This window comes from Canis aureus, chromosome 22 (genome assembly GCF_053574225.1).
Source record: "Canis aureus isolate CA01 chromosome 22, VMU_Caureus_v.1.0, whole genome shotgun sequence".
Lineage (NCBI taxonomy): Eukaryota > Metazoa > Chordata > Mammalia > Carnivora > Canidae > Canis > Canis aureus.
Window position 1 is genome coordinate 14,330,775 of NC_135632.1, and position 26,699 is coordinate 14,357,473.

The window sequence follows — 26,699 nt, forward strand, 5'->3', positions numbered from 1 at the left end:
ATGCATTTTACTTAACCATCCTCTTCATCTGGTTTTAAGAAAATACATCAAAAAACCTGTTTTTAAAGCAAATTACATAGCACTCCCCTAAGTTAACATTTCAATTTGTGAATATAGAGGAAAAGCTTAAGTGTGCCAGGCTTTGTTCTTTGGCTTAAATAAAGAGCACCTAGAATGAAAGGCTAAATGATGAATGGGGTTTAAAACAGACCAACCTAGACACAGGTATACACAAACTGAGAATTAATAATACAATTTTTAAGTTAATAATATTGACCAAATGAAGAGAATCTACTATGTACCAGGCACTTTATATAAATTATCTCTAATTCTGTTTTTTAAAGTAATCTCTACACCCAACATGGGGCTCAAATTCACAACCCTGAGATCAAGAGTTGCACACTCCTCTGACTGAGCCAGCCAGGCATCTCAAATTATCTCTAATTCTTAAAACAACCCCAGAAGTAGAGGTTTATCTATGTTTACTGATAAAGACATTCAAACTCAACAAGGTTAAGTAACTCACTCAATACCACTCCTCAGGTAGTAAGCACTAGAGTCATATAATTCAAACAACTGTGTAAAGGTCCATGTTCCCACTACTTCATATAAGGTTGGGCCCAGGAAAGTACCAGGATTTGCTACAGTGGAATTTAATCATTCTGCTTACAGAGTTAGACTGACACTCAACATTTGCAATCTTAGAAAAATCTTATTTAACTTCAGTATTTAAATAACATTAATGTTTTATTTTTGTGTTTTCATGTCATTTTGTGTTTTCATGTCATTTTGTTTATTCAGTTAATATAAGTGCCTCAGAGCAAACACACCAACATTTCCTTCTTAAGCTAGTAATAATGGCCTATACTTTGTGAAAGAAAAAATAGATTTGCAACTGATTCTTCATGATGGTCTAAAACCAAAGACTAAAGAAGACCACCATGACATTGTAAGGAATAAGTGGCATTATCAAGAGAAAGAAGTCTTACATTAATGTGCTTATTTATTTATAATTTGTTTATTTATCGGAGAGAGAGTACAGGGTATATGGCAAGGGCAGAGAGAGAGGGAGAATCTCAAGCGGGGAGCCTGATATAGGGCTTGATTTCATAACCCTGAGATCATAACCTGAGCTCCAACCAAAAGACAGACACTTAACTGACTGCACCACCCAGGTGTCTCTGTGCTTTCTAAGTTACAAATCACTTTCACATATATTATCACATTTGACCAACATCAATCCATTAAGTAGAACTGAAAATAAGTTTCTATGTAACAGTATTATCTGTTTCCCTGTATTATTTTACTCTCATTTTATAACGAAATAGACTCCAAGAAGTCAACCTACATAGCCTAGGTCATCTGGTGCTGAATATCAAAGCTCATACTGTTTTCAGTGTGCTTGAGTCCCAGCCCCGTGTCCCTTTTGAAAAGCCACACTGACTCTTGAATGTCCAAGAGCAATGAAGACATGAAATAGGATGTCAGGGAAACCAAGGAATCATCTTTCCACATGATATTTAAGGAAGAGATGTGAGCCTCTTTCAATGGATGTTGAAATTAGAAGACTTAGTATAGAGCTTTACAAAACAGTTCTATATGTGGTTCTTCGTACTTTTTAAATTCTAATTTAACCCCAAACTCTCCTTTTTTTCTAATAAGTAAAACAGTTACCGATTACATTCAATAAGAATTATCATTCATAAATAAGATAATGCCATGAGTATGTAATTAGTAGGAAATACAGCATGGCATTTTCAAGGTTATGGTATTTAGTATTGCTGAAAATACTGATTTGCATAGTAAGGTCACAAAATGTTACAGAGAACTAAAAACATACAAAAGTGACAGAAATCAGGATAGAAAGTTAACATAAATTTAGATGAATAGTTTATATTTAAAATGCCTAGATTTGGAGATCCCTGGGTGGCGCAGCGGTTTGGCGCCTGCCTTTGGCCCAGGGCGCGATCCTGGAGACCCGGGATCGAATCCCACATCGGGCTCCCGGTGCATGGAGCCTGCTTCTCCCTCTGCCTGTCTCTGCCTCTCTCTCTCTCTCTGTGACTATCATAAATAAATAAAAAAATTTTTAAAAAAAGCAAAAACAGTAAAAGAAAAAATCTCTTTTAAATAAATAAATAAATAAATAAATAAATAAATAAATAAATAAATAAATAAATAAAAAATGCCTAGATTTCCCCCATGGCATTTGTTCTTAATGGTCTTTTGATTTTTAGCCTTTTTTTGATCAAAAGCTATGGGCACTGTGTTCATAAAAATGTACACAGATCTAAATTTTGTATATGATTTCAGAGACTCTGTAGATGCACATCCAACCCTCAAGCCCATCCATGTACCTCCAAAAGGTCTACAGGCTCCAACTTAAGAACTACAACCCCAGCTTTTCCCAAAACATTCCCTTGGGAAGGAAATATTTTAGAATAATTTTTGGAGAACACGTTCTCAACAGCTTTCTTCAACATTTTCAGTGAAAAACAAGAAGTGAATCAGCAAGGCTTACTGGTATAAAACTGAGCAATAAATAACTGCCTCATGAAAGGCAAACATGTATACATATAACCATGATTCACATCTACCAATAAAAGTACACAGAGGTGTATGGGAGGAAAAATAAGGAAGCAAAAGAGGTCTAAAGATTTTCCTGGGATGCCTGGGTGGCTCAGTGGTTGGGCGCCTGCCTTCAGCTCAGGTTGTGATCCTGGGATCCGGGATCGAGTCCCACATCAGGCTCCCTGCAAGGAGCCTGCTTCTCCCTCTGCCTGTGTCTCTGCCTCTCTCTCTCAGTCTGTGTCTCTCATGAAAAAATAAATAAATCTTTAAAAAAAAAATTTCCTGAGGGGATAATGTTGAAGCTGCATGAGCCTTGAAGAGTAAGGAGACTTTGTAAGTTGTGCTTGGGTATGACATATATTTCTAAAATCTTGACTTAAAAAAGCATATCCTAATATGTCATCCATATTTCTGACTATTCCTTATATTTACTTCCAAGCAGTGACAGTTAGTTATTTATGAGAATGAGTTCATAGGCCTGTGCCTAAAAAAAGAAAAAAGATTTTAAAAAACTAAATGGGATAAAAATCCCAAATAAAAATAAACCTTAAAAGTCAAGCAGTCCTGGGGCACCTAGTGGCTCAGTCGGTTAGGTACCTGACTTCAGCTCAGGTCATGATCTTGGGGTCCTGGGGTCAGCCCCAGTATCAGGCTCCCCACTCTAGTAGGGAATCTGCTTTTTCCTCTTCTTCTGCCCCTTCCCCTTGTTCTAGTGTTGTCTAATGCATAAAAACTTTTAAAAAAAGGAGAAAAAAGCCATCTAGTCCAACCCTCTCTACTGATGAGAAAACTGAGGCCACACCCTTATCTCCTCAAAAGATACCAAGAACAAAGGTCTCCACCAGAGGGCAGGAAGTGAACGTTAGGAAGCAGGGCTAAGGAACAAAATTAGATTTACAAATATTTAACATACTTATTTTCACTAGCAACCTAGATTTACTCCTTATGATAGGGAATCCCGTGTCACTAACATTTCAAGAGAGGAGTGGATATTCCACAAACAAGAGCTGGACAGTGGGCCATCGCTCCTTTGACCACTTCCAATATTTCAACATCCTGAAATTTACGTATGCCTGAGTGGATTGACAAATTACGTATCTTAGCTGAGAGCAAGCCTTTCTTCACTGACTGGGAAAGTAGCTTTAAGAGATGCTTGCACAGAAACCAGGTACTGAAAATACGCTAATCATACAAGCCTACAAAAATAGAAGAGCAGTCACACCTCCACTCCTCCTGAGTCTTCACCAGCTACATTAGCAAAGAAAACAGAGGCAAACGTGACCACAGGTCGGACAAATGATCCAAAATTATCAAGACTACATAAAATAACAGTTTTACACAGTCACTAACAATGAACAATGCCCTGTGTGTATATTGTACCATGAGATAATAGTTATTATAAATATATTCTTTTTTTTATATAAATATATTCTTTGGAAGTGGTGTATACACAAAACATTTTCATGGATGGGAGAAGAACAATGAAAAAAGCCTGCAGGCCACTGGTCCAAGGACAAAGAGTTCAATGTCCAGCGTCTACTGGAATAGGTAAAGGGAGAACTCTTCCCACCATTTGCTGCTTCTGGTTTAATGACAGCATCTCTTCTATCCTATACGACTGAGAACTGGGTTGGAAACATTTGGAAGGAAAGAAACAGAAGGGATCCTAAAAAGTCTCAATTCTATGCAAGGAGACTGTCAGAAAAGGCCAGGAAATGTTTATAATTCTTAAAGCAATTCAGGCCCAGATACAATGAGCGCTAGAGATTAAAATCAGCACTTTGAGAAAACAGGCAGCCAAGCACTCAGTGGACTCTATTCAGGAGTTCACGATGCTCGCTTGCAGTGCAGACCTAGCCCCAAGTGCCACTCCATTCTCCATAGGATCCTCCTCCTGGGATCCTTACCAATAGGGCCTTTTACAGCACAGAATGTAAGTGAGCGTGAACTTGGACTTTTTTAGTGGCGAGATAAGGCCACGCCATTAGTAACATTTGTAGCTATGCAAAGTAACATAATAAGGGTAATCAAATATCATGCTTTGGGTGGTAAGCTGATCTAAACTAAGGATCATAAAGGAATGTTATCCCCCCTCCTCTGCAAGAACACAATTGAGCATTTGGCCAGTTCATTATGAAAGGACTAGCACAAGGGCACAGCTTTTGTTGGACTCCAGGCATAATACGGGAAAGGGAATTATGGCTCCTTAGAAAGCCATAAAGAGTTTCTTAGGAACTATGTGAAATTTGTCCATGGCACTCACTCTCCGGAGTTCACTGATCATGCTGCGTTTGTTTCTCTCAAAAGAGCCACAGAATAACTCTATTCTATGATGCATACAAATAAACTTAAATGGCTGACTGCCCCACAAAGCTGAGCAGGTAAGTCTTACTAGGAGGTTTGAGAGCTCAGGTCACTGCACAAAGGAAACATACTTAACTTTTTAGAAGCTGGGCCCTTTTAAGAAAGCTCCAGAGTCTTTAATTCTTTGGCACCAGGAGCTGTGCAAACTGCCAGCAGTATCAGTATCCAACTTTCCTCGACATGCATCATTCAAGACCTTCTCAGCTTTACAGGGGCTGGGAACTGCTCATTTTCTGTTTTACTAAGAAAAGAGCTCAAGTGAGGCTGCCACAGCTTCCAAGGTAAAGATCTATAGCTCTCCAGCCAATTTCAGAAACCACTAAAAATGCTCACAGTGAAAGGCAACATGCTTATCTGTACACTATATAAGGAAATTTCCTGAAAGCCTTCAGCCTCTTCCCAAATTCAGTGAAACAGTGTGTGGGGTGGGGAAGCTTTTAAGCAAGAGCACTATCTCCAAGTACATTCTGGTACTTAAAAAAGCAGAAGAGGAAAAATGATGATAAAGAATTTATTTCAATTAAGATATTTTCTTCAGACTCCAGATGGTTGGATATTGTCTTAACATGTCCCAGTACTGGTAACATCTTCTATTATCATTTGTTTTATGTATCCGTGAAATTAAAAGTGTTACTTATCCATGATTAAACCACAGATTGGAAGATGTTCCTAAGAATTTATATACATTTCTAAAAGAAAAATTCAATCAAAAATTATGAACTGAACTTTTCAATCCAATCCTGAGTAAACCAAAACAGCCCCTTCTTACCTAACAAGTATTGCTTAAGGAAGAAATAGTTTTCAAAACAGAGAATCAAAAGAGAATCAAGAACTATGTGACCTCACACCATGGTTACCATTTGCATTGATTATGCAAAGCCACCTAGACTCCCAAAGTAAGAATGCACTAAAACAAAATGAAACATGAGAGGGATTATCTCAATTAAACATAATTTATTTTAAAAAATTTAAAAAATAAACATATTTTATTTTATTTAAGATTTTATTAGAGACACAGAGAGAGAGAGAAGAGAGGCAGAGACACAGGCAGAGGGAGAGGCAGGCTCTCCACACGGAGCCTGATGCAGGGACTCCATCCCAGAACGCCTGGATCACAACCTGAGCCAAAGACAGATGCTCCAGCACTGAGGCACCCAGGTGCCCCAACAAACATATTTTTAAAAAGCAGTTCCAATATCTGAGGCCAGATGATTGCTATTAAGATAAGGGAACATTTTGCATACCTGCTTCGGTTGGTCTTATCACGCGATTTGGAGGTCCCAGGAAACAACTCAGAAAATTTAAAATTCAGTCTAAGATGTGTTTATCCTCAGTTAATCCTCTGCCAAAGTCAGTGTCTGACCAAAGAAAATAAGCAGGGCCAAACTGAAGTTTTCTGCCTACCACTAAGGTTTAAATCTCCCAAGAACCTGGTCTAAAGTAGAAAGGCCAATCTGCAACACGGGTGTGGTCTGGAACTATAAAAAAATCAAGAGGCAAATATGTAGATGATACCACCATATGTTTATGACTAAGGCTTAAAATATATTAGGGTTTTCACTTTACTCTTTAGATTCCATTCAGGCAGGTCTTCTTCCTATGGAATGCAGCTGCCCCATGAAGTCTGATGTTCTTTTTATACACATTTCCTTTGCCACTTTAAATTTTGAAATGGCGGGATCCCTGGGTGGTGCAGCAGTTTGGCGCCTGCCTTTGGCCCAGGGCGCGATCCTGGAGACCCGGGATCGAATCCCACATCGGGCTCCCAGTGCATGGAGCCTGCTTCTCCCTCTGCCTGTGTCTCTGCCTCCCTCTCTCTCTCTCTGTGTGTGACTATCATAAATAAATAAAAAAAAATAAAAAAAAACAAAAAAGTTAAAAAATAAAAAAATAAAAAAATAAAAAAAATAATAAATTTTGAAATGGCAACTTTGTTTTCACCATGTGAAAGCTCATTAAGCAATTAAGTATATGCGGACATTCCCAGAAATAAGTAGGAAATTGCATTGAACTTAAAATAAAACAAACTCTAATTCCTACTCAATATTTTTATAGTCCCTGAACTAATTTCAAAGAAATGTACAAAATTACCTTTGAATAGTAACTGGAAACATTACATAGAAGTAGAGAGTGTTAACACTAAAAGTATCTCAAAGGTTGTAGTCCAATTCTACTTTCTAAGTGTGGCAAGAAAAGGTTCACTTATAAAATCCATAATCCATTTTCACTCAACAGTTAATTCTCTGAAGAGGAAGTATAAAACACACTTTATGATACCTCCATAGAAGTGAAGAATGGCTGTTATAAAACTGTTTCGCAAAGTGAAAGAAAAAGTGAAGGGTTTGTATGGTATCAGCCAGTTTAGAAGAAAAAAAAAGTACATACCATATGATTGCATTTATATCAAATTCTAGAAAATGCAAACTAATATATGGAGATAGGAATCATCTGAATGGCTGCCTGGAATGGGAGTGGAAAGAGGGAGAGACTGTAAAGGGACATGAAGAAACTTTGGGGGGAGGGTAATGAAAATATTCTGCATCTTGATCGTGGTGATGATTCTGTGAGTGCATACGTCTAATCAAAACATACCAAACTGTCTGCTCTAAATGAGTGAACTCTATTATACTTGAGTTCTATGCCAACGATTGTTAAAAATACACTGATATATATTTAAAAGGCACTTGTATTGAGGAAGGCTTATACTTGCTCTATATGGCCACACGATGGCAAAACGAGGATCATTAGGCCAAAATACCAGAACATTTCTGCATCCATACAAGGAAATATATACTGTCCCAGTGGGCCAGAGCCAACCTGGGATGGGATACTAAAGCTCTCTCCATTGGGCATGCTCCAAAACAGGCTCAAAGTATATTTTGGGGGTACAATGTTGTCTTTAGGGATTCCTATGTAGAAAGTTGTATGAAGTATAACCACTAATGATTCTTGTAACAAAAATTACATTATTTCAGCCAACAGACACATTAAAAACAAATGCTCAATATCACTTGGCATCAGGGAAATACGAATCAAAACCACAATGAGATACCACCTCACACCCATTGGAATGGCCAAAATAAACAAGTCAGGAAACAACAGATGACATAAGGATGTGGTGGAAAGGAATGAAAACTGATGCAGCCACTCTGGAAGACAGTATGGAGGTTTCTCAAAAAGTTGAAAATAGGGATCCCTGGGTGGCGCAGCAGTTTGGCACCTGCCTTTGGCCCAGGGCGCGATCCTGGAGGAGACCCGGGATCGAATCCCACATCGGGCTCCCGGTGCGTGGAGCCTGCTTCTCCCTCTGCCTGTGTCTCTGCCTCTCTCTCTCTCTCTGTGTGACTATCATAAATAAATAAAAATTTTAAAAAAATTATTTAAAAAAAAAAAAGTTGAAAATAAAGCTACCCTATGACCCAGCGACTGAACTACTGGGTATTTACCCCAAAGATACAAATGTAGTGATGATCTAAAGGGGCACCTGCACCCCAATGTTTATAGCAGCAATATCCACAATAGGGGGCTAGGGTAACTGGGCGATGGGCATTAAGGAGGGCATGTGATGCAATGAGCACTGGGTGTTATCTAAGACTGATGAAATACTGACCTCTACCACTGAAACTAATAATTTTTATATATTAATTGAATGTAAATTTTTAAATTTATGTTATTTCAGGGTGGACCGTTTCCAGATGCTTGTGACCCTGCTGATGTGTGAAATCCTGCTAACTTCTTGACTAAGACAGGGATTTGCTGTGTCTGATTGTCCCCCGAAGACTTCAAGTTCACAGGAAGAGTCAATTATCTGCCCAATGAATCCTTTTTTAGGGGGCAGAGGAGCATGTAAGAAATATTTTATGATACAAATAGAATTGGTTTTCAACTCTTTTAATAGATTTTTAATAAGACTTCTTCAGGTTGTCTAAGTCATTTCTGTGTCTATTTGCTTCCTGAATTTTGAAGTGTGGTGTTTTTTTTCCTTTTCATTTTCGCCATGGTTGTTGGTTTTCACCATTAGAAATTCCTTTCCCACTTTTTCTTAATTTAATTTCAATTGAGTTAATATACAAAGCAGCACTGGATTCAAGAGCAGAATCCAGTGATTCATCACCCACATAAAACACCCCATGTTCATCCCAACAAGTGCCCTCCTTAATGTCTGTCACACATTTAGCCCATCCCCCACCCGTCTCCCCTCAGCAACCCTGTTTGTTCTCTATAGTTAAGAGTCTCAAAAAAAAAAAAAAAAAAAAGTCTCTATGGTTTGCCTCCTTCTGTTTTTATCTTATTCTTCCTTCCTTTCCCCTATGTTCATCTGTTTTGTTTCTTAAATTCCATGTGAGTGAACTCACGGTATTTGTCTTTTCTCTGACTTATTTCGCTTAGAATACTACAATCTAGTTCTATCCACATTGCTGCAAATGGCAAGATTTCATTCTTTTTGATCACCAAGCAGTATTCTACTGTGTGTGCGTATACACATCTTCTTTCTCCATTCATTGGTCGATGGACGTTTGGACTCTTTTCCATAAGTGGGTATTGCTGATAGTGCTGCTATAAACATTGGGGTGCCTATGCCCTTCCAAATCAGCATTTTTGTATCCTTCAGATAAATATCTAGTAGTGCAATTGCTGGGTCCTAGGGTAGTTCTATTTTTAACATTTTTGAGGAACCTCCATACTGTTTTCCAGAGTGTTTGCACCAGCTTGCATTCCCACCAACAGTGCAAAAGGGTTCCCCTTTCTCTACATCCTTGCCAACACCTGCTGTTTCCTGAATCACTAAGTTTACCCATTCTGACAAGTGTGAGGTCCTATCTCATTGTGGTCTTGATCTGCATTTCCCTGATGATGAGTAGTGTGGAGCATCTTTTCATTTGTTAGCCATCTCTGGATGTCTTCTTTGGAAAAGCATCTATTCATGTCTTCTGCTCATTTCTTAACTGGATTACTTGCTTTTGGGTGTTGAATTTAAAAAGTTCTTTACAGATTTTGGATACTAACCCTTTATTCGATATGTCATTTGCAAACCTTCTCCATTCTGTCAGTTTTAGTTTTGTTGATTGTTTCCTTCACTACGCAGAAGCTTTTTACCTTGATGAAGCCCCAATAGTTCATTTTTGCTTTTGTTTCCCTTGAGACATGTCTAGTAAGAAGTTGCTGCCGCCGAGGTCAAAGAGGTCACTGCCTGTCTTCTCCTCTAGGATTTTGATGGTTTCCTGTCTTACATTTAGGTCTTTCTTTCATCCATTCTGAATTTATTTTTGCGTATGGTGGAAGACAATGGTCCAGTTTCATTCTTCTACATGTTGCTGTCCTATTTTCCCAACAGCATTTATTGAAGAAACTGTCTTTTCTGCTATGTCAATCATATGTTGAGCAGTTGAGAGTCCATTTCTCTATTCTGTTCTATTCTGTTCCATTGATCAATGTGTTTCTTTTTGTGTCAATGCCATACTGTCTTGATGATTACAGCTTTGTAATGCACTTGAAGTCTGGAATTGTGATGCCTTCCACTTTGGTTTTCTTTTTCAATATTACTTTCACTATTTGGGGGTCTTTTCTGATTCCATATAAATTTTAGAGTTGTTTGTTCTAGTTCTGTGAAAAATGCTGTTATTTTGATAGGGATTGCCCAGTGCATCCTTTTCAAGAAATGGATCCTGTGGCTATCTCTTTTTTTGAAAAATAATATGTAAAGTGGAAAATATGTAGAAAATAAGATAATCTCAATTGCTCTTAAGCATACCATTCAGAAACAACCAAGGAGCCAATATGTTATCAATTTCTACACACGTATATAAATATATTTTTCTTTTCACAAAGTTCTTATCTTTTTGTTTTTCTTATCTTTCGATATAGTTTTACTTAACATTAGTATGAAATTTCCTGTATCATTAAGCATTTTTTGAAAACATGCCTTTCATGCTTCATTAACAGTCCACATTATGACTATATGCCATTATTTATTTAAGCATTCATGTTGATAACTAAGGTGGTTTCCAGTGTTTTACCTTTAGAAATAATGCTTCCACATCCTTGAACACAGAAAATGAATGGACAATGAATAGCCCTGAATTCAACTTCTCTAATATTTTATCCACGCCATTTTGTTACAAGCAATTTCACTTTCCACTCTTCTGGAGAAGTGCTGTGGTAGACAGTTAATATGTGCAGCATGGTGGCTGCCACCTTTGCTGACTAGTTTTTTTCTTGAGTACCTACTATTAACCTCAACCAAAGTCCCAGAAAAAATATACTAATTTGATCTCAATAAAAACTATGCAGAACACGATGCAGTATCAAGGCACCACTCAAGGTCCAGTACATGGTGGATTTTAACAACTTGTGGAATATTCGAAGCAAAAGTATTGTTTGAACCAATACAGTATCAATAAATATTGGAAAATAATCTGACTTAAAGTTGTTTATGTAACTGCAACTATTTATAAAGCAAGAACATTTAGAAAAGGATTTAGTCAGTGTTTAAGTGCACCTTCCAGGCAGGAGCCACATTTCTAAAAAAATCCCTGTAAGCCCATATATACTTACTTGGAGATTTGTTTATAGGAATTATTTTCACAGTATACGAATTTTTTCCTATATCTTAAAAACAATTCATTTCTCGGGATGCCTGGGTGGCTCAGTGGTAGAGCGTTTGCCTTCAGCCCAGGGCGTGATCCCGGAGGCCTGAGATCGAGTCCCACATCGGGCTGCCTGCATAGCCTGCTTCTCCCTCTGCCTGTGTCTCTGCCTCTCTCTGTGTGTCTCTCATGAATAAATAAAAATAAAACCTTAAAACAAAAAACAATTCATTTCTCAAACTTCTAAAATGTCAGGGTAGCAATTACCCTTGATAGTAGTGACAACTGGAAGGAAGCAGGAAGGTTTGGGGGATGCTGGTAATAATTCTGGTGTCTTGATATAGATGCTGATATCATGGGAGTATCATTTTGTGAAAATTCATCAGGTTATACACTCATGATTTGTACTGTTGTCTGCATGTATACTGCATGTTAATTAAAGATTCTGAAATGGACAAAAAACAGAGTCCCATCCGTTGCTCCCATCATACGCTGCTAGGTAATCTGATAGGATAAGAATTAATATATTTAGTAAAAAAAATATATATATATACATATTTTTTATATATATATATATATTTTTTAGTAAAAGATGAATTGGAAACCTCATCTCTAATAATCCCAGTCTATTCCTTAAATTAGATATTCTTAGCAATGTCCTTTTGTTAACAACATGAACAATTACACATATCTTGCAGAATTTTGGTGTATCGATAATACAATCACAGTCATTTACATTTAGTACTTCAAATCAATTCAGTAAGTAGTTCTGAGTACCTACTATGTCCAAGATGCTGTATGGGCATTTTTAATGCTGTGCAGATGTATGAAGGAAAATATCTGAGAAAATTTTAAATGGCCTTCCAAAGACTGGCAGATGATATAGATTCTTTTCATCATTTTAAGTCACCCACTGGGGAAAATGAGTAGATGCCATACTTTCTACATCTTGGAAAATGTTTCCTAGAATTGGTAGGTGTCAAAACTTGTCATTCACTTGTACTGTTAGAGATAAATGGAAAGAAAGACAGAGGGCAGACTGGGTAGTTGAGAGGGCATGAACAAAGGAGTGGAAGCATGAGAGCCTATGGCATGCAATGAGGAACTAAAGGTACATATCTTGGTTGAATGATTGGCCCTACTTCACATCATAATTTTCTTCTGAATCTAAATTACCAGAGAAGCAGGCACAATGTGAATTATTTCCCCTTGCAACACACAGAGATAAGTGCCGCTGTAGTTCTCCTTGACTATACAAAGCCCCTGAAATATCCTTTCCGAAACTACTTATTTTTGAATCTGGCCCTGAGATGATCTCAATTTAGAAAAATATCAGGTCACATTTTCTCATATCCATCAACATAAATGCCTGGAACCCCGCCGGGAGTGATAACCACTGCCGTCTTATCTGTCAACAAAGGCAGTGTTTCAGGCAATGGCAGGTAAATTATTCCCCCCAAATATGCCCATGCCCTAATCCCCAGAACCAGGTTATCTTACACAGCAAGAGGGACTTTGACTAGGGGTATGGGCCTTGGGATGGAGCAAATTATCCTAGATAATCTAGAGAGACCCAACCTAATCCCATGAATTCCTTACGAGCTGAGAACCTTCCCCTGCAGGGAAAGGAAGAGGAGAAAGAGGAGAGATTCAAAATGTGAGGAAGGGCTGGACTCTCTGATGTTGGCTTTGAAGATGGAGGAAACAGGCCATAAGCCAAGGAACACGGGTGACTTCTAGAAGCTGGGAATGGCCTTCCATTTAAATCTAGTAAGAAAATGAGGATCTCAGGTCTACTGCCTCAAGAAATTGAATTCTCCCAACAACTCAAATGAGTGATGGAAGAGATCCTCCCCCAGCCCCTTCGGAGAGGAGCAGCCTTGCCAACATCTTTAGCCCAGTGAGAAGGTCCACATCATCAGACTTCTGACCTACAGAACTGTAAGGTAATGTCTTGTAGAAGTCACTAAATTTTGTTAGGGGAGCCAAAGAAAGCTAACACGGGCTCACAGTTTTATTCAGAATACGATGTTCTTATCACCTTGGCCATGGATTGCCCACAAGAGAGAACAGCTATCATTTAGGAGAAGCAGAGGGAAAAGAATAGTATGTTTGTAAGGCAGGGCCAGTTTTTCTTTAGGACTGTCCTTAAATAAATTTTCCCTTCAGTAAAATATACACATATATTGGAAGTTAGTCAAATAGTTTAGCCCCTGAAAAAGAAAAACACTACAAAAATGAAAAGATTCAAGAGTCTGTCAATAATGATGAGTGGGATGCCTTACTCTTAACCTCACCTGGTAGACTGGGGCCCAGAGATGTCTGCAATAGACGGTAAATGCTACCCAGCAATTAGGTGAAATGGTTCTCATTAGCTGTCATGAATTTTACCAGAGGAGCTTATGCTAAATATAGATTCCTGGGTCTCATCCTCAAAGATTTCTAGAAGTTTTAGGGTAGGACCCAGAGATATGAATAAGATCAAAATTCACAACTTCTACATTTTGTCCCCTAATGAATAATTAATACTGCTGAAATATTCCTACCAACCATTCTCTCAAAATCACTTAGGACCTCTCCTATTCTGACCTAGGCCCAGAGCAATTCTTGTCAGGAATCAGCCCATCAAGCAAACTAGGTGGTTAAGAGGTGTACAGCTTTGGTATAAACAGACATACACTTGATTCTGCTCTTGCTCTTACAGTGTTCTGGGCAAATCACAGAAGGCCCCTGAACTTGTTTCCTCTTCTGTATAAAGGGAATGACCAGTCCTACCTACCCAGTATAGTTAACCAAATTTAACACACTTCTTGAAACATAATAACTATTCAGTTGCTGTGATTATTAACAGCACCATTAATTTCATTTTTAGATGAAATCTGAGCAAAATATTTATAAGCAGAGGTAGTTTGAATTCTTCAGCATTTTTCATTACTGTAACAGTACTGGAAAGATCTAAGTATTCAATGGAAGTAAGCTTCCACTCCGGACTACATGGAATGCAGTATGTTTACAAGAGGCTGTATTATGAGGGGGATATAAATAAATAAAAGGAACCATAAGATCCGCATCTCTTTGAGACGTATATAGTCAATGAGGTATAATTTTATTTCAAACCTCTAAAAAGGTTGGTGCCAACAACAACAACAAAAACCTTTCCCAAGCACAAGCAGTTAGGAAATTTATCTCTTTTTTCACCTTAAAATATAAAACACCAACTATATGGATTGAGACTGGTCCTTGCTATCACTGAATATTTTAATGGCCACCTCTGTTCTGATGTGAAGGCCCCTGAAAGTAAATCTCAACAACCAGTTCAAGGTCACAAAGTAAGATAAACAGTCTCAACATCCAGGTGAATATGAAGAACATATATAATCATGTCAATAAACAATATACACAATTCAGTAACATGAAACAGAATAGACACAAACAGGAAGCATAGAGCCCAGCCTCATTGAGTCCATGCTGATGACAAATGATAGTCAAATGGCCTGTAGCTGGGCTGTAGAAAAATTCATCAGAGACTAAAAACTTAATAAAATACAAATATATGAATAGTAAATTATAAACAATGATATTGTAAGGAATATCTATATAACACAATACCTATTCCATTATTTTCTTCTTATATATTTTAGTGTTCATTTCTTTGCCTCTCCTTTATTCTTTATTCTTTTTTTTTTTTTTTTTTTTTGCCTCTCCTTTATTCTTTAGAGGAAAGGTATGCAACGTTAATAGATGAAAAAAGAGACATTTAAAGAAAGTCTTGATGCTTGCACCTGCTAAGCCTTCTCAGACTATAGTCCCCTAGAAAGGGCAGGATTATCGGTTGGGGGTAAATCCATTCTCCTATCTTATGTTTCCATGAGGGCCTGTTGTAAAAGCAGCACTTCTGGCCTCTTCTCTACATTCCTTTTTCATTCTCCCTAAGGAAGGGGGCACTGATTTATCTTACTGGTGAGATGTGTCTTGGGTCCATTGAAACTCCTCTACTGCAATGATTCTCAAACTTTAACTGCAACAGAATCACAGGACGTTTGAGCCCCACATCTCAGAATCTCAGCTTCAGTTCATTTGGGTTAGAGACCACAGATCTACACTTCTAATAAGTTCTGAGGTAATGCTGGGTGCTGCTTGTGTGGGGACCATACTTGGAGAACCCACTGCTATACTGAATGGGACCAAAGTGCTCAATGTCATTATCTTCACATGGCTTGCACTTTTTCTCTTTAGCAGTAGCTTGTCCTCAGGACACAAACTCTCCCTTCCTCCATCTGGTAAGCAACCCAAAGGCAACTATCTAGCAAGTCTGCCTGGAATGAGATGAAAAAAAGTTAAAATCTGGGGGAAAAAGGTATGAGGAAGACCACTTGGCCCCAGGCTGTAGTCATGGTCCAGTTGCATCGGGAATAAATTTGGTATTTTGAACTGTGAGAGGCCTCTATTTCTCAATCAGTTTAGAGAAGAGAATAGTATAAATCATCAGCTCCCTAAACCCAAGAGCATCCAACATTATGATTGTGGGAATAACTAGGAATTCCAAAGGCTGTGCCCTCATTCTGGAAGCAGAGTGACGGTCTTGTCTAAGTCATAAAGTTGAAGCCAGAGGACATCAAGTGTGCATACTGAATAATGTTCCTGCCCTTGAAGTATATGTAGGTATCACCAAAGAGGTGCAAATGGAGAGAAGATATAAAGCCTCAGGAAATTCAGCCTAGGTTGCTTCTCTGGGTAGACCACCACCAACTGCTCAGACCAGGCTGTCTAGCTCAACAGCTCCCTAGCCATCCGCAGCTAAGCAAAGTCCCCTGGGATACTCCTTGGCCACCCCTTCTACCTTGGGTCTCGCAGGTCTGCTTCTATGCTATGTCCCACAGATACTTTTGTGTCTCAGCTCTCAAATGACACCCTGGCTTCGAATCCTAATGTGTTAACTAGTTTTGCCTCCTCTCTGCTCAGCCTCACTCAGCTCCTAGAGTCCTTAACAGGGATTAGCATCCCCAGGACTTCTTTCTGTAGGAGGGAAACCTGGAGAGCAAAAGGTTTTCCTTAAGAAGAACAAGAAATTGGGGATCCCTGGGTGGCGCAGCGGTTTGGCGCCTGCCTTTGGCCCAGGGCGCGATCCTGGAGACCCGGGATCGAATCCCACATCGGGCTCCCGGTGCATGGAGCCTGCTTCTCCCTCTGCCTGTGTCTCTGCCTCTCTCTCTCTCTCACTGTGTGCCTATCATAAATAAATTAAAAAAAAAAAAAAAAGAAGAAGAACAAGAAATTAACATGCAATCTCTCAGCAAACAGAAAAAGAGAGAAAACCGTGAAACTCATGCCAGGTCTTGCAGGTCATCACCTCCCTGCTCCTGGGGTACCCATCTCAGGCCTTTTGTAACTACTTCTTTACCACCCTAGTGGCTCTCCTGGCTACCAAGAGACAAAATGGCACCCAGGGGCTCCATCCTGCCTGGACACATGTCCCTTGTGGCTTATTAAGGGTCTTTTAAATTTGGGGGTGAACCTAGAAGCAGGGGATTAACATAAAATTCAGATTTCTATTTTCTCTTTTAAAATCAGGAGGCCTGGGGTGCCTTGGTGGCTCAGTCAGTTAAGTGTCTGCCTTCAGCTCAGGTCATGATCTTAGGGTCCTGGGATGGAGCCTCATGTCGGCCTCCCAGCTCGATGGGGAGCCTGATTCTCCCTCTTGCCCCTGCTCATGTTCTCTTGCTAACTCCCTAATAAGTAAAATCTTTAAAAAATAAATAAATAAAACAAAACAAATCGGGCTAGCAACACTGAGCCCACATTTCTACATCGTAGCACTGGGCTAGGCCAGTGACAGCTGTGCCCTTTCAACAGATGTAAACAGTTTGCCACAATCCTATGATTCCTAGCTACTCTCATTTCCCATACAGCATACTTAAATGAACGGTAGTTAAGCAAGAGCTCTACTACCTGCCATAAACTTCCTGAGCTACCCCTGAACTCAAACTATTAGGGCTATCCTGTTGACAGAAAAACAGGTGTATTTTTTTTTTCCTCCTCAGTGGTGCTTGCTTCCATTCTCAGTCCCGAAGCCGTAATTGTAGGAATCATAAACAAATGTACAAGTGCTTACCCCAAAGTGGCCCAAACTCATGGAAGGTGATGAGAAACACAATAAAGGGACTGGAAATAAAAAGGCAATCCCCTTTTCAACATCTCTAGTTCCCTAAAAGATCAGGACTCGAGGAAGAAAAAGTAGCCATATCCTGTGTTGGTACAGGACAGAAATTCCATAATTAGAAGTAACCAAATATAGAAATTTATGGCACACTTAATTTTAGATTATATATAAAGCAAATACAATTTTATTGTTTTTGGAAAGACCATCAACTGGCAGCCCCTTTAATTTAGAAATAAATTAAAATTAAAAAAAAAAAAAGAAATAAATTAAAATTTATTTTATGCTCAGAAAACAAAAAAAAAAAAAAACAAAAGGAAGAGAGAAGCTAGACCACTGAGAAAGGAGAATTACTATCTAGGAAATTATCATGGTGCAATAAAAGTGTTCAAAGATCTTTCCTTGTCTTGAATCATCTTTTATTTGCATGTATATCCTGGTTGAAAGTCCTGCTAAGCCACCATCAACTGATAGAGGTATCACAGCCAGACACTTGCTCCAGAGTGGCACAAGTTTGGGTATCTCTTGATTCCCGGTCTTTGCCCAAAAGATTAGTGAGTTGGTCAAGGTGAATATTTGATTTTTAAAATCCTTCCCTTTCTCACTTCACTCCTTCCAAGGCCAACACTTAACTGGGAAAATAAAACGTATTGCAACTTCTCTCCTTAAGACATTCTAGGACAAGAATGGATTCCATACTCCTTTTCCTCCTGGTTCAACATAAAACAGATCCAAAAGTGAATCAGAAATGTTCAACAGTCTAGGGATATTTCACAGGTTGTGCTCACTTTGGGATCTAACCTTTCCACTGATTCAGATGAACAATGCAAGGAGGGCTAAGGCTAAATCTATAGTAGAATGGTTGGCCCAGTGTGGTGACTAATAAGATCACCTGGGAATATAATTACAGAATCTTTCCACATAATGGGTCACATACATAAGCTTTATATACAAATATATATATACAAATATAAAGTATCTATATTATGATCTTTGAACTGGACACGAGGAAACACTCAATTGTAAATCTGGCCTTGCCCAGATTCTCAGTGATGATTCAATTAGTTTAGAAAAGAGGAACATCTCTTTTATCTGGAATTAGAATCTGAGCTGGTGATCTTTGCTCACAGACAGAAACAAGTTACAATTAAATCAGTAAAAACTATTAGAACATTTGCTTCCTAAATGTTTCCTTTTGCAATTATATACTTGCTTCTTAGGAAAAATAATTTTTAAAAGATTTTATTTATTTATTTGTGAGAGACACAGAGAGAGGCAGAGACAGAAGCAGGCTTCTTGCAGGGAGCCCAGTGTGGGACTCAATCCCTGGACCAGGATCATGCTCTGAGCCAAAGGCAGATGCTCAACCACTGAGCCACCCAGGCGTCCAGAAAAATAATTTTTTAATTTTAGTTAGCACTTCTATTTTCTTACACTACAATAATTTTAAACAAAAGGGCAGCCCTGGTGGCTCAGTGGTTTAGCGCCGCCTTCAGCCAGGGGCATGATCTTGGAGACCCGGGATTCAGTCCCACATCAGGCTCCCTGCATGGAGCCTGCTTCTCCCTCTGCCTGTGTCTTTGCCCCTCTCTCTCTCTCTCTCTCTCTCTCTCTCTCTTTCTCTCTCTGTCTCTCATGAATAAATAAATAAATAAATAAATAAATAAATAAATAAATAAATAAATAAATAAAATCTTAAAAAAAAAACACAGTTTACTATTTTAGGGGCACCAGGGTGGCTCAGTCCATTGAACGTCCAATTTTTGGTTTCAGTTCATGATCTCAGAGTCATGGGATCGAGCCCCACATTGGGCTCCCTGCTCACTGTGGAGTCTGCTTGAGATTCTCTCCCTCTTCCTCTGCCCCTCCCTGTCATGTGCACACTCTTTCTCTCTCTCTCCAAAATAAATAAATCTTAAAAAAAAAATACCTCAATAAATATAAGCTTTAATCATCATCACCTGAAGTATTATAACACAAAAAAACCCTATTTTTTTTCTTATAAGTTTTTCTTTATTCCCTTAGAAGATGCTGTCCTGAACATGAAAGACTCCTAACTCTGGGAAACGAACAAGGGGTAGTGGAAGGGGAGGTGAGCAGAGGAATGGGGTGACTGGGTGACAGGCACTGAGGGGGGCACTTGACAGGATAAGCACTAAGTGTTATACTATATGTTGGCAAATCAAACTCTAATAAAAAAATATACAAAAAAAAAGATGCTGTCTTGATATCCACAAATGTATATCAAGTTGCTGAATCAGCCATACCTAAATTGTTAAAAATTTAGTTTATGGCAAAACTCATTTGGAATTCAGTATCAAGTAATTATTTCTAAATATTTCAGTATATTTTCCTCTTTCCTGGAGTTTTGGGGGTGGGGGGTTTGGGTTTAGGTTAGGGGTTTGTTGTTACTGTTGTTTGGCAAACCAACCACTTATCTTGCCCTAAAGAAGGTGAGGCAAAGACATTTGCTGTTCAGTGAATTGCCATGTGCTTCCCTCTCACTTCCAGCAGGATTACATGATCAGTTCCAATCAATGGTTGTGAGTAGAAGTAATTTGTGTCAAACTAAGCCAAAGCAATTCGAAGCTAGTGTGTGAGCCTCTAGCTCCTCTTCCCCCTCGCCCACGGAAGTCCTGTGTTAAAACAGCAAAATCACAAAAATCACAGCAACTGGGATCTGAGTCATTCATTGCATATACAACAGCTGCTCTGGAGGACAGCCAATGCACACTGACATTTATGTGAATAAGAAATCAATGGAGATTTCTGGGTTATCTGTTGCTGCTTTATAGCTTATCCTATCTTAACTCATACAGAAAGTAATGACCAGAAAGAAACCTTGTATCAGTCTGTGATCGATCTACTTGGGCCACTTATAAGGATTAGCTGAATCAAGTAGGAAAAATTTCCAAAGCTTCCTCAGACCTTTTGTACAACTTTATTATTTCATTTCAAGTGCATTTATAGATTATTACTACACCTACTCTTTTTAAAAAATATATTTTATTTTTTATTCATGAGAGAGACAGAGAGAGAGGCAGAGACATGGGCAGAGGAAGAAACAGACTCCCTGTGGGGAGCCCAATGTGGGACTTGATCCCAGGACCCTGGGATCACACCCTGAGCCAAAGGGAGATGCTCAATCACCGAGCTACCCAGGTGCCCCAACACTTACTCTTTTCCAAAGTCTTTAAGACCAAATCCTCTATGCTACTCACTTATTAACAAACTCAAGATCTTGCTGAGACATACAATGAGCAATGTATATTAAGCAATGTCACCACTGACCAATGTTAGTTGAATATATTGTTCTCCTACATGGCAGTTTTCCTGTTTTATGCTCTCAGACGTCATTTCAGGAGACACATGTGGCAGTGGAGTTAGCAGGCCACAGACAGATAAGATGGCATAGTGACATGGCAAAGCTGGCTCTCCTTTGTTAGCAATCCACAAGCGTGCTTTTAATAGGACTGATTTCAGTGGGGCCTTGAACAGAGAGAGATGCTATCTCCCCCAGCTGGCAGTAAAAATATCCAGGATGATAAGAACTCAAGGGATCTCTGGGTGGCGCAGCGGTTTGGCGCCTGCCTTTGGCCCAGGGCGCGATCCTGGAGACCCGGGATCGAGTCCCACATCGGGCTCCCGGTGCATGGAGCCTGCTTCTCCCTCCGCCTGTGTCTCTGCCTCTCTCTCTCTCTCTGTGACTATCATAAATAAATAATTAAAAAAAAAAAGATTAAAAAAAAAAAAAAAAAAAAAGAACTCAAGCCTATGTCCTTCAAAACATTCCTGATTTAAAACCTTTGGAAACTCTGGAACCTGGCCTGGACAGCAGTAAGGTATAAACCTCAAATCTGGATTCAAATCTCAGCTCAACTACTGACAGTTGTGTGAGTCAGGCCACAAGACACAGCATCCTCGACCCTCAGTTCCCTGCCCCCTTCACAAGCATCTGTCAGGATTACTGGAATTGATGGTGGTCAAATACTCACTATATGTTGTACACTTGCTACCTCAGGACCATGGAATTCTTTTTTTTTTTTTTTTTAAGATTTATTTATTTATTTATTTATTTATTTATTTATTTATTTATGATAGAGAGAGAGAGAGAGAGAGAGAGAGAGAGAGAGGGGCAGAGACACAGGAGGAGAGAGAAGCAGGCTCCATGCCGGGAGCCCGACGTGGGACTCGATCCCGGGACTCCAGGAGGCGCGCTGGGCCAAAGGCAGGCGCCAAACCACTGAGCCACCCAGGGATCCCCAGGACCATGGAATTCTTAAAGTCAATCTGAATTTCTATTAACTTCATGTTTTATGACAAGCAAAACATCATTCTTGTATACATTTAAAGCAATGAAAAATATGCTTTTGGCTTTACCCTTAGGTTAGATGCTAATGACAGTCACAGTAATAAATTCTACTACTTTACCTGATCATCTTCCAGCGTGATCAAGTCCTTGCTAGAAAAAAAATATCTTAAGTGTATGTTCATTCTCCAGAGGGAACTGAATTTTTTAATTCCTAAGAATTTCCTATCAGCCATATTTTTGCTGATTTCCAGTTCTCATCATGTAATTTTATACTCCAAGTAAACTGCTTCATGTAATACTTTTTTATACCAAAACCAATGTCAATGCAGCCTAATCACGAAAAGAAAAATCAAATTCCAACAGAAAGGCACCCTACAGGGGATCTCTGGGTGGCACAGTGGTCTAGTGCCTGCCTTCAGCCTGGGGCGTGATCATGGAGTCCCAGGATCAAGTCCCACATCGGGCTCCCTGCATAGAGCCTGCTTCTCCCTCTACCTGTGTCTCTGCCTCTCTCCCTCTGTGTGTGTGTGTGTCTCTCATGAATAAATAAATTTTTTTTTTTAAAAAAAAGGGCACCCTACAATCTACCTACTACTCAAAACTCTGAAAGTCATCAAAAACCAAGGAAAGGCAGAGAAACTACCACAGCCAAGAGAAGCCAGCCTGAGAAATGTCAGCTAAACATAATGTGTGTGGTATGTTGATGAGATCCTGGAATGAAACAGGACTTTCTGTAAAAACTAAGGAAATACAAATGAACTATAGACTTTAGTTAATAATAGTGTAACAACATTGATTCATTAATTATAACAAACGTACCACAGTAAAGTAAGATGTTAATAGGGTAAACTATTAATGTGGGTGCACATGAGAACTCTCTGTACTATGTAATTTCTCTGTAAATCTATACTACAAGATAAAGTTTATTAATTAAAAAAAATGTTACCATAGTGACATACCACTTTCACACCAAGATGGCCATAACCAAAAAGACAAATAGTAATTGCTGGTGCAGATGTGGAGAAACTAGAACCTTCATACATTGCCAGTGGGATGTAAAATGATGCAGTCATAAAAAAATAAAATAACATAAAATTTAAAATGGTGCAGTTACATTGGAAAACAGCCTGGCAATTCCCCAAAATGTTAAACAAGTTACCATATGACCTAGCAATTCCATTTCTAGGTATATGCCCAAGAGAATCAAAAACACACAACCTCCAAAAAACTTGTTCACAGCAGCAATATTCATAATAGCCAAAAAGTAGTTAACAACTCAAATGCCCATCCACTGAGCAACAAATAAGATAGGATCCACACAATGGACTATTATTCAGTGATAAAGAGTGAAATTTTAATACTACAACATGGATGAACCTCCAAAACATTATGCTAAGTGAAATAAGCTAGACATAAAAGGCCACATAATGTATGATTCCATTTATATGAAATTTCAAGAATATGTACATCTATAGGGACACAAAGTAGATTTGGCATTGCCTAAGCAAGGGGTGGGTAGGAAATGAGTGTTAATGGATACAGGATGATAAAAAATATATATATATATATATATTCTAAAATGGACTTACAGTTAAATAAGTAATTTGAATGGATGTGAATTATACCTCAATAAAACTGTTATTTTTTTCAAAGATTTACGTATTTGAGAGAGAAAGAAAAACACACAGAGGGAGAGGGAGAAGCAGACTCCCCACTGAACAGGTTGCTCAATGTGGGGCTTGATCCCAGGACCCTGAGACTGTGACCTGAGCCAAAGGCAGACATTTAACCAACAGAGCCATCCAGGCACCCCAAAGCTGTTATTTCAAAAAAATAGTCATCATGTGCACCAAAAACACTGATAGAACACTGTTTAATCCTATTCAAGGCAAAGATTTTGACAATGTCTGTTTAATATGAAACCATTCATTTCCCCGAGAAGTCCTACTGCTTGATTTTGTAATACCCTTAGTATAATGCCTAAGGGCATAACATAACTGAAAGAACCTGTGCACACAAAAGCCATGAGTGAGCCTTCTTAGATTAAATGAGCAACATATATAACATAAGGCCTCCCTAAAGTGTGCCTGAAATGTGAAATAGGATGCAAAAGAATATTCCCACTGATATTTAATAATAAATTAACTTGCAAAAATGAGCATCATGGTGTACTGCTTTAGTACACTTCCTCAGAATGTAGTCATTTTCTCTGAATTATTAGAAAATTATAATGTTTTCAGTTCTCCCGTTACTTATTGTCCTAGTCCTATGAGAAATTTAATACTAACCTTGCAGAAAACTTCAATTAAGGCTTGGTCTCCCACAGCACAATACATATCACATGGGTAGAATATAACTCAGTAAAAATTAGCAGGGTGAATTTTATCTGACACATTTCAGATGTATATTAACAGGCAATAATTTTCAAAATGAAACCATTTTATTCAAATTGAAAAAGGTGAATTTTTGCTCATATTAATCCAGCCTAATTTCATGAATCAAGAACTGAATCACAGTTGACCCTTGAACAACAAGGCTTGAATTCTGTGGTCCACTTATATGTAGATTTTTTTTCCAATACAGTACAATATTGTAAATGTATTTTTTCTTCCTTATAATTTTCTTAATATTTTTTCTCTAGCTTATTATACTGTAAGAATACAGTTTTATACATATAACTCTCCAAAAATGTGTTCATTGCCCGTTCATGTTATCAGTAAGGCTTTTATTTTATCAGTAAGGTTTCCGGTCAACAGTAGGCTATCAACAGCAAAGTTTTTGAGGGATCCCTGGGTAGTGCAGCAGTTTAGCACCTGCCTTTGGCCCAGGGCGCAATCCTGGAGACCGGGGATCGAATCCCACGTCGGGCTCCCTGCATGGAGCCTGCTTCTCCCTCAGCCTGTGTCTCTGCCCCTCTCTCTCTCTCTCTCTCTCTCTCTCTCTCTGTGTGTGACTATCACGAATAAATAAATAAAATCTTTTAAAAAATGTTTTTGAGGATTCAGAAGTTATACATTGATTTTTCACTGCAGAGGCAAATAGGGGGAGGTAAGCACCCCTAACCTCTATGATGTTCAAGGGTCAATTGTACTGCTAATGTTGACAGACTGTGAAACCTAAGGCAGAATAAAATTACTTTCAGGTCTTGTTTCATTTAACTGCATGAAAAACAAGTATCCAAACCTCTAGCAGATCAGTGTATTAATACACATTTCTCCAAACATCTCTGTAAGCTACTCTTCTAATCTGATTCCTCTTAAAATAGAAAATACTTTGAGGGGAATATAACCTCAATTTATATGTGTTAGTTTATTTCAGAGGTGAAATCAGTTGTACATACATTATCGACATGTAAAATATTTTTAAATATTATTTAATTCATTTCTGGAATTAGTTTAGAATGCATGTGAATCCACAAAGATCCTTGTACTTTGAACTCAGCAATGTAGCTATGTCTACAGCTACATTGGATAAGGCTGGGTTATCTCTCAAGATTTACTGTCAGGGGATTAGCAGTCTAAAAAAAATAAGGCACCAGGGGGCACGTGGCTGGCTCAGTCAGTAGAGTACGCGATTCTTGATCTTGGGATCATGAGTTTGAGCCCAACATTGGGTACAGAGCTTGCTTACATACATAAAATAAGGCACCATGGGTCTTTAGTCTCTACAAGCAGGTAGAAGCTAGAAAGTATTAGATATGTGACAGAGTGGAGGTGGGCATAGATTCATCCATTCATTAATTCTTTTTTACTATACTCATTCAACAATTGAACAACTTATCAAGTTCCTACTATGCATCAGGCAATGGGGATACAAAGTTAGAAAAGATACAATCTTGCCTTGAAGAACTCTCACAGGGGGAGGGGGAGGAGCAGCAGTAGCTCATACTCTGGATCCATGGCCATTTACATCTGTGGCCCCAAGAACTTCAAATAAGTCTTAGTGTTATTAAATTTTAAAAAAAAGTTACATTCGTTTTTTAAAGTTTTTATTTATTCATTCAAGTAATCTCTATGCCCAATAAGGGGCTCAAACTCAAGACCCTGACATCAAGCATCCCATGCTCCTCCAACTAACCCAGCCAAGCGCCCCTATTAGAAGACTTTAATCTAAAATGTATATGGTACCTTTCAATTTAACTATATGATCTTATTTAATCCACAGCAAAAAAGAACAACCACAACAATACATAAACCATTGCCACTGCCAAGGTTCAGATAGGCTGCGTGACTTTCCCACCCACTGAATCTCGTAGCTGCGGATCATGGGCAAAGGGAAGTCAGTAGCTCTGTCTCAGTCACTCACTATGCTGTCTCTTTTATGGGTCAGCTAGCAAGTGTTAACACCAGGGTGGCAACTTCTACTTACAAATCCACTGTTTTTTGCTTTTCCCACCACACTGTAGTTGTCAACACAGGATACTTTTTAGGGGATACATACAGAAGATGCTCAAAATCTCCAATGAGACATAAATGTTTGTGGGCATCCCCCAGAAAGATGAACAGAAGTGACCTCCTGGCCTTAGTGCCCTTTAATCTCCAGACATAAGCTCTTCTAAACTGGCACTAAACCTGGAGACATTGCCCCATTTATAGCTAAAGCAATTATGAAGAGATGCCACACTGTCATTCACCCTCACCTTTGTACTCTTTCAGTACGTGGGAGTCAGCTTGAAAGTATCTGCTTAAGACTCCATACTTATATTCTT

General features: G+C 38.8%; 1 protein-coding gene across 2 annotated transcripts in view; it reads right to left on the reverse strand.

Annotated features, from left to right (window-relative positions):
* The window catches only part of PLS1 (plastin 1), a 103,593-nt gene that overhangs the window by 66,589 nt on the left and 10,305 nt on the right, over window positions 1-26,699 (reverse strand). The window contains exon 1 of one of the 2 annotated variants that reach the window (XM_077864870.1): window positions 6,180-6,356. The exons of the other annotated variant lie outside the window; for it this stretch is intronic. The gene's annotated coding sequence lies outside the window, so the exon portion shown is untranslated. Of the gene's footprint in view, window positions 1-6,179; window positions 6,357-26,699 lie in introns of those variants that run through there. 2 annotated transcript variants of the gene reach the window in all.